The following is a 6,643-nucleotide window of genomic DNA, read 5'->3' on the forward strand; positions in this document are numbered from 1 at the left end:
GAGAATCGATTCATCCGGCTCACGGAAAGCAGTTGTTCAGAAACAAAGAATCGTTCACGAATCGTTCAGGAGTCATGTTTTTTTGGCTAAATGTTAGCTGACAGTACAGTACTTTTGTCTTTGGCGCGAAAAAATATAGGCAGAAAATATAGTTTCACAATTACCACTATTTAATCAACCCAGCAGCCGCCTGTGGGCCCTGCTGAAAAAAAAAACACACAAAAACCATCAAAAGTCTCTGCTGGTGGTGTCCAGTAGTCACTAATGGTATTTAGTGTTTTCCTGGGTTGACATCACAGTCCAAAGGATTCTAATGGTTTAACTGGTGTTCTGAGACTGATTATAGATGCATCTGACAGTTTCCTAATGGGATCTGAAGGTGTTTTACAGGAAACTAGTTGTGGATATTGGTAACCATTAAGGCAATTCCCATTGCAAAGCAAAACCATGAAGTTTCAGTCCTGGATAGCAAATAGAATGGCTATGTTTGTGTTGTAGACATTGTGATCCCTGTTGGTTTCACCACTAAAAAATCACCACTAAGAAAATATGAGTTGCTAGTTTCTTTACAGTGAACCATTTTACATCAGACTGACAAATGACTGTGTTAGCATGCAGAAGTTCTGAAAAAATTATGTCATTCCCCTGTTAGGGGTGCTGCAGGCCACACAGGTTTCCTATATGTTTCTGGTGGCTTTGTGGTTAAGGCTTGTGACTTTAAAGCAGAAGGTTGTGGGTTCAAGCCACAGCTAGAGTAGCAAACGTGTGATAGCCTTGCACTGGCTTCAGTGGTGAGTTAAATGTACTGAAGTCAATGGCAGTCACATACAGAAACATGACTCCTACCGACGGGACCTGCCAAGTAGTTGGATCACCTGTGCGATGGTTTCATACAAACTCAATAGCTTCATGTAAAGTAGAGTTTCTTATGAATGTCAGCTCAAGGCTTTTAATTGCTGAAAAAATAACTGAGCCCACTCTCTCTGTTCACATATGATGGTAGGCCCAAAATAGATCAGCATGCAGTATGTGACAGTTGTCTGAAACGATCAGCATAAATCAGCACCATGTTACTGCAGTGTCACTACTGGTAGAAGTTTAATATATCAGTTAAAAGTTGCTGGACAGTCCTGCAGCACAGAATGGTTTACTCAGCAGATCGTGTATAGCCCCCCCGCGTGGTGCCATTGGGAGCAGAGCTAGATAATTGCTGGATTTGCATAGACATACACAAGCACTCTCCCACTGAGCTGCATCTGATCTTTTTCAAATGAGACACTGTCAGATTAATGATGCATCATGTGAGCAAAACCATGGTGTTCATTGCCTAATATGAGTCTGCAGTTTCAGAAAGGTGGCTCCCTATATGACCTCCTCCTCCTTAGCAGAGGGGTTTTGTTTTTGTCTGAGTGAGCAATGTTATAAAGAAAATCTGGGCTTGGATCAGTGTTTCTGCATTGGCTGCGTTCTGCAAGCAGGTTTGCGCAGCAGATGTGCATAATGAAGCTTTCTTTATGGATGTGAAAGGCTCTGGCACACAAGTTGGCAGCATGGCTCAGCGTTTACTTGCATTTATTTAGCACATGTTAAATGAAAGAATGGCTTACAGGCCGTTTTACTCATTATTCCTTCAAAGCAGCCCAAAGATCATTTATCCTCCTCCTTCTTCCTTATTTGGACACTGATTCTGCAAAGATTTTTTCTGCGAAGATTTTTTAGTTAACTTAAATGGTCTTTCAAATTTTTATCTGGAAATGATTATTGCCTACAGGTTAATTTTAACTGTCAGAATTTTAGCTGTTGTAAATGAGAATAACTTAACTTGATGACTTTATTAGCCATCAGGATCTTGATCTTCAATTTTCTCTGCTGTAAGATTACAACAAATGTTAGTACTAATGGTTCGAACAGATTTGGATACTTGTGGCAGATATGAATGTTTTTGTTTGCCTGACCGTGAACATGACATTACAAGATTCTTTGTATTATTAATCAAAGAAAAATGCAAATAAACCCTTAGTCAGCTGATTAATGAAATGTGGGTGAGCCTACAAACACAAGAAAAACAGCACACATCAAAAAGCTCTACCATACTCACTTAAAAAAGATGGTAAAGGCAATGGTTCTGTTTAGAACCATGGGTTCTATACAGAACCATTTCATGTTGAAATGAAGAGGCCTAGACAAGATCATAACATATTTAATGCTTAAATGGTTCTTTGCATGACGAAATGGTTCTTCAGATTGATGGAGAATGTGTTGTATATGGTTCTATATAGAATCTTTCTGAAAATGGTTCTGTATGTTTTCAAAAAGGGTTCTGCTACTGTTACAATGTCAAGCTTGTGACAATAGAACAATCTGAAGAACCATTTTCAACCATTTAAAGCATAGAGTACAGAAATTAAGTAACTGTATTCAGTCCAAGTTACATATTATAAAGGCAGTATTCAGAATACAGTTTTTACATTTTTACATTTTTAAGAGAATACTTTTTGAATACTTGCTGACTAAATATAGAAAAAGAAACATCAATGCTTATTTATTAACTATTTTAAAATCAAAGCACAGTATGTAGCAAACATGCTTGTTAGACGAATTCTACAGAGGAACTCAATTACCGACTTCTTGATAAACACTGAAGTTCCTACTAAAGCCTGAGTAGACTGATAAATCAATGTGATGACCAGTTATTTATCTCAGCTTTACTGAGCTCTGCTAAAGCCTGAGTAGACTGATAAACCAATGTGATGATCAGTTATTTATCTCAGCTTTACTGAGCTCTGCTAAAGCCTGAGTAGACTGATAAACCAATGTGATGATCAGTTATTTATCTCAGCTTTACTGAGCTCTGCTAAAGCCTGAGTAGACTGATAAACCAATGTGATGACCAGCTATCAATCTCAGTGTTACCGAGCCATGCAGTCATGGCCATGCTGATAACCATGCCAGGAGGATGCATGTGCTGGAAAAGGGACTTAATGCTGTTGTTGTTGTTTATTAGTCCAAAGTGTGTATATGTTTTATTTGTGTTATTGTGTGTCAGGGGATGTGGGTTGTTAGTGTGTTTTGTGTTAGGGGTTGGTCACCGTGAGGGTGAAGTGTATTAATTAAGTAAAAAAGGTGTTTTTCCTATGTACCAATATGTATTCTAAATATATTCTAAATAAATTACTCGTTATGTACTGCAATGGAATACGTTACTGAACACATAGCAGGACAGTGTATTCAACATTTAAGCATCACTACTTTTTAAAAATATTTCAAATACTTTTTCAATATATGTAAGCCTTGTGTTGGTCAGATCGAAAAGAAAGTGAGTGGTATCGCCCATCCCCGACTGACGGGCATCGGGTCGCGCGCGTTTCCCCGAACACGCGGACTGCGCTCATCGCCGCTGACGTCACGTGAGTTTAAAACGAGGCCGCGCGCTTCAGGCGGAGAGCAGCGCGAGGCTGCGGGAGCGACGGAGGGCGGTTAGAGACAGAACCGAGTCTTCACACGCCTGAGGAACCGACACGACCAGCGCTCATTTCACTGAGCGGAAAACTCGCTTCAGGACTGTTTCGCTGCTGTAGACTCGACAGATCAACGATGTGCGAGAAAGTGGAGACTAACATTCCCGTCACGAAGAGCAAAGGCTGAGCAGAGAACACGGAGGAAAGCAGGAGCAGCCGGTGACCACCGCGAGGTAGGCAACGCGCTCCTGGCCAGCACAGTTAAACCTCTTTAAAACACGTTTTACATGTTTGAAATCCATCGTGTGGCTTGATATATTCACGTAAAATACGTAAATACTTAAGACTTGGACTACCTGGGGAGTTTTTATTGACATGTCACTGAGCTGTTGGTGAGGCTGGCATGATGTTCCCCGAGTTTGAAGGCTTTATTTCAGATTTGTAACAGTGAAGGTGTGAAAACGACTCTTTTCTGCTAAATAATGTCGGCTACATTCAGACAGTCAATGGGACAAAATATAGTTGTGTAGCCGAAATAACGTTATGTAGCTCATATGTGGGCTGAGTTGCAGAGCCTGTGCGATGAAGACTGACTGACCGCGTGGCTCTGGACTCTGTTGATATGCATTAATAATGTGGTGTGTGTCTGTTGGATTACTCCCAGCGGGACTGTTTGCTCTCTTTGATTTCCAGAGGATGTAGTGCATGCTGCTACAAATGCACATTATTGCAGCACAATAATAACGACCCCAACTCCTGATGACAGCTAACAGCTAGCAGATTTAATGCTTATTAAAGGCGCCCGGTTACTGATTTAGCCAATTAGCCTATTTGTTTCGGCGAGAAGGTAAGAAGCCTTGCGCTCATTTAATCAGACTATGCTGGGATAGCTTTCTTGATTTAATCTAACCTCCGCTGCTGTGTGTGTGTGCTTTTTCCTGCTTTTATCGATCTCCAGTTTAGTGATGAAGAGATGCCCTAATTCAATAGGCAATAAAAGCTTGTGTTGCTCACAGTACAGATGTTTTCTCTTAATTGACACAATGCATAGGCCTATTAAAATGCTCTAGGCGGTGATAAATAACTGGGGAATTACGTAGTAAGGCCATGCAGTGCTATTATTTTAACAAGAAGCCAATACATTTAGCTTAATTGCCTGTTTGTTTATTTTATATTCAGCGTACAGACATAACATCAGCTAATTTGGGTTTTTCATGTTTAATCCCAAAAACGTAAAAATCAGGTTCTAATCTCTAATCTCAGGTTTGTGATATTAACACAAGTTTATTCTTAATAAACACAATTTCCCCCAAAACATCTATTTAATGAACTGATGCAGAGTCTATAGCCCAGGCTAAAACGACAGGATTCTGATATATCTACTAACTGGGAGGATGAGTAGCAGATGTATAAAGGAGTGTGAAGGGAATTGTCTGTTTTATTTATGTTGGTTGACTTCATTTACGAAGTTTTTTATCACGCAATTGCACTTTATTGTCACTAGATGGCTCTGTTGAGCAAGGCATCGGCAACATGCCAGTATGATTTTCTGTGGCTCTGTGTTAAAACAGATTCTACCAAAACACAAGAACTTTCCCATTTGACCAAAAAACACGTGATTTTTTGTCTAATTTCAGGTTTTTAGGATAGCATAATACAAAAGCAACACATGTGCTCTTCCAGATATTTTTGTTAAATATTGAGTACTAGCACCAGAAACTTAGAAAAATAAATACTGGGCTCGTTCTCTGTATCTGAATATGAAAGGGCCCTTTAGAAAACAGTGGTGCTGAGTTGAGTAAACCCTAGTTCATGCTTCAAGCAAAACAGCATAAAGCATTTTGTTTTCACACAACTTATGGTTTTCATTGTCTTACACAATGGTTTGACAACATGGTACGTTAATGGTGTTGCCATATTCCCCCTATTTGTAGTGCACTTGTAACCTTGAGACATTTTAAATGGCTATTCAGGTTGTTCAGAGTGATATTATGACTCTGACTCCTGGTACATAAATGTCAACTCCGTGGCTTTTGTTTGAGTTAATTGTTTAGATTCAAACCCTGCTGTTATGCAGCACAGGCTATGGCACATTTCCTTGCATTGGTTAGTAGCCTACTCAGCCTTACAGCAATCCGTCAGAAAGTCATAACTGTCATAAGTGCACTTTGCCAATACAGTAATGCAGCTTTTGTTTGCAGTCCTGAGCTTTTAGTCTAATTAAACAGCTCTCTATCGAGAAGATGTTCATTACTTGCCTGCTGTTTGTTCTTTGAAGTGACTGGTTATTCCCTCAAAGCAGCCCAAAGATCAATGCAAATGCATTACTTTCTTTCTCCTCACTTTATTTGGTACCTGTGTGGGCAAAATTTATGTTGTTGACTTAAATAGTCTCTTAAGATTTTCAGGTGTAATTCAGTCATTGCTTATAAAAGGTGGCTTGTAACCTTTGTAATTTTTAGGTATAGTAAAAGAGAAAAGGTTTACTTGATGGCTTTATTTGCCCTAAATGTTTGCATCTTAACCTTTAGCTTTGTCTGCTTTGAGATTACAGCTTGGCTACAGCTAATGGTTTGGACAGATGTGAAGGATGTGCATGCTTTGTAAATGCCTGACCCTCCTCTCTCAGCTGAATATGACCTTGGTGCGTCTTGTGCCGAGCGCCGTGATATTGTTGTTGAGCCAGTGTGTGCGTGTGTGTTTGTGTATGCGTGTATGAGGAGCCTCCAAACATTCAGAGACTGAGTGAGTATTCACCTCTGCTCAGCACAGGTCTAGATCTGATTCATTCTGACAGCACTTAATGAGAGGGAAGCAGGGACGTTTTTGTTTAATTTCCCAAGCTTTTTGCAAAAGTGAGGCTGGATCCAAGGGCGAGACGGCGTTCTCGGCCCCTTTCAGGCCTGCACTGTTGCCTGTAATGTTTCCGGTTTGCACACTAGTAAACCCTTTCGGCTGGAAATCCTGATGTTCGCCTCAATCAATACACTTAATTAGTGTTGATTAATGAAGGAACACTGCCTGCTCAGTGCTGACAGTTGTTTGAATTCCCAAGGACAAAATGTATTGGCATTCTGGCCTGTGCTGCTTTGCTCGGCATAATAAGTTCAGAGTCAGATTTGAATTTATGACGTGCATTTGTATGTTTGTGAAATATTCAGATTCAAAGATGTTCAATCAAATGA

General features: G+C 40.0%; 1 non-coding gene across 1 annotated transcript; it reads left to right on the forward strand.

Annotated features, from left to right (window-relative positions):
* Positions 1 to 765: 765 nt before the first annotated feature.
* LOC118818581 lies at positions 766 to 897 on the forward strand. The gene has a single exon (XR_005008095.1).
* The last annotated feature ends 5,746 nt before the right edge of the window (positions 898 to 6,643 follow it).

This window comes from Colossoma macropomum, unplaced genomic scaffold, assembly GCF_904425465.1.
Source record: "Colossoma macropomum unplaced genomic scaffold, Colossoma_macropomum, whole genome shotgun sequence".
NCBI classification, from domain to species: Eukaryota; Metazoa; Chordata; class Actinopteri; order Characiformes; family Serrasalmidae; genus Colossoma; species Colossoma macropomum.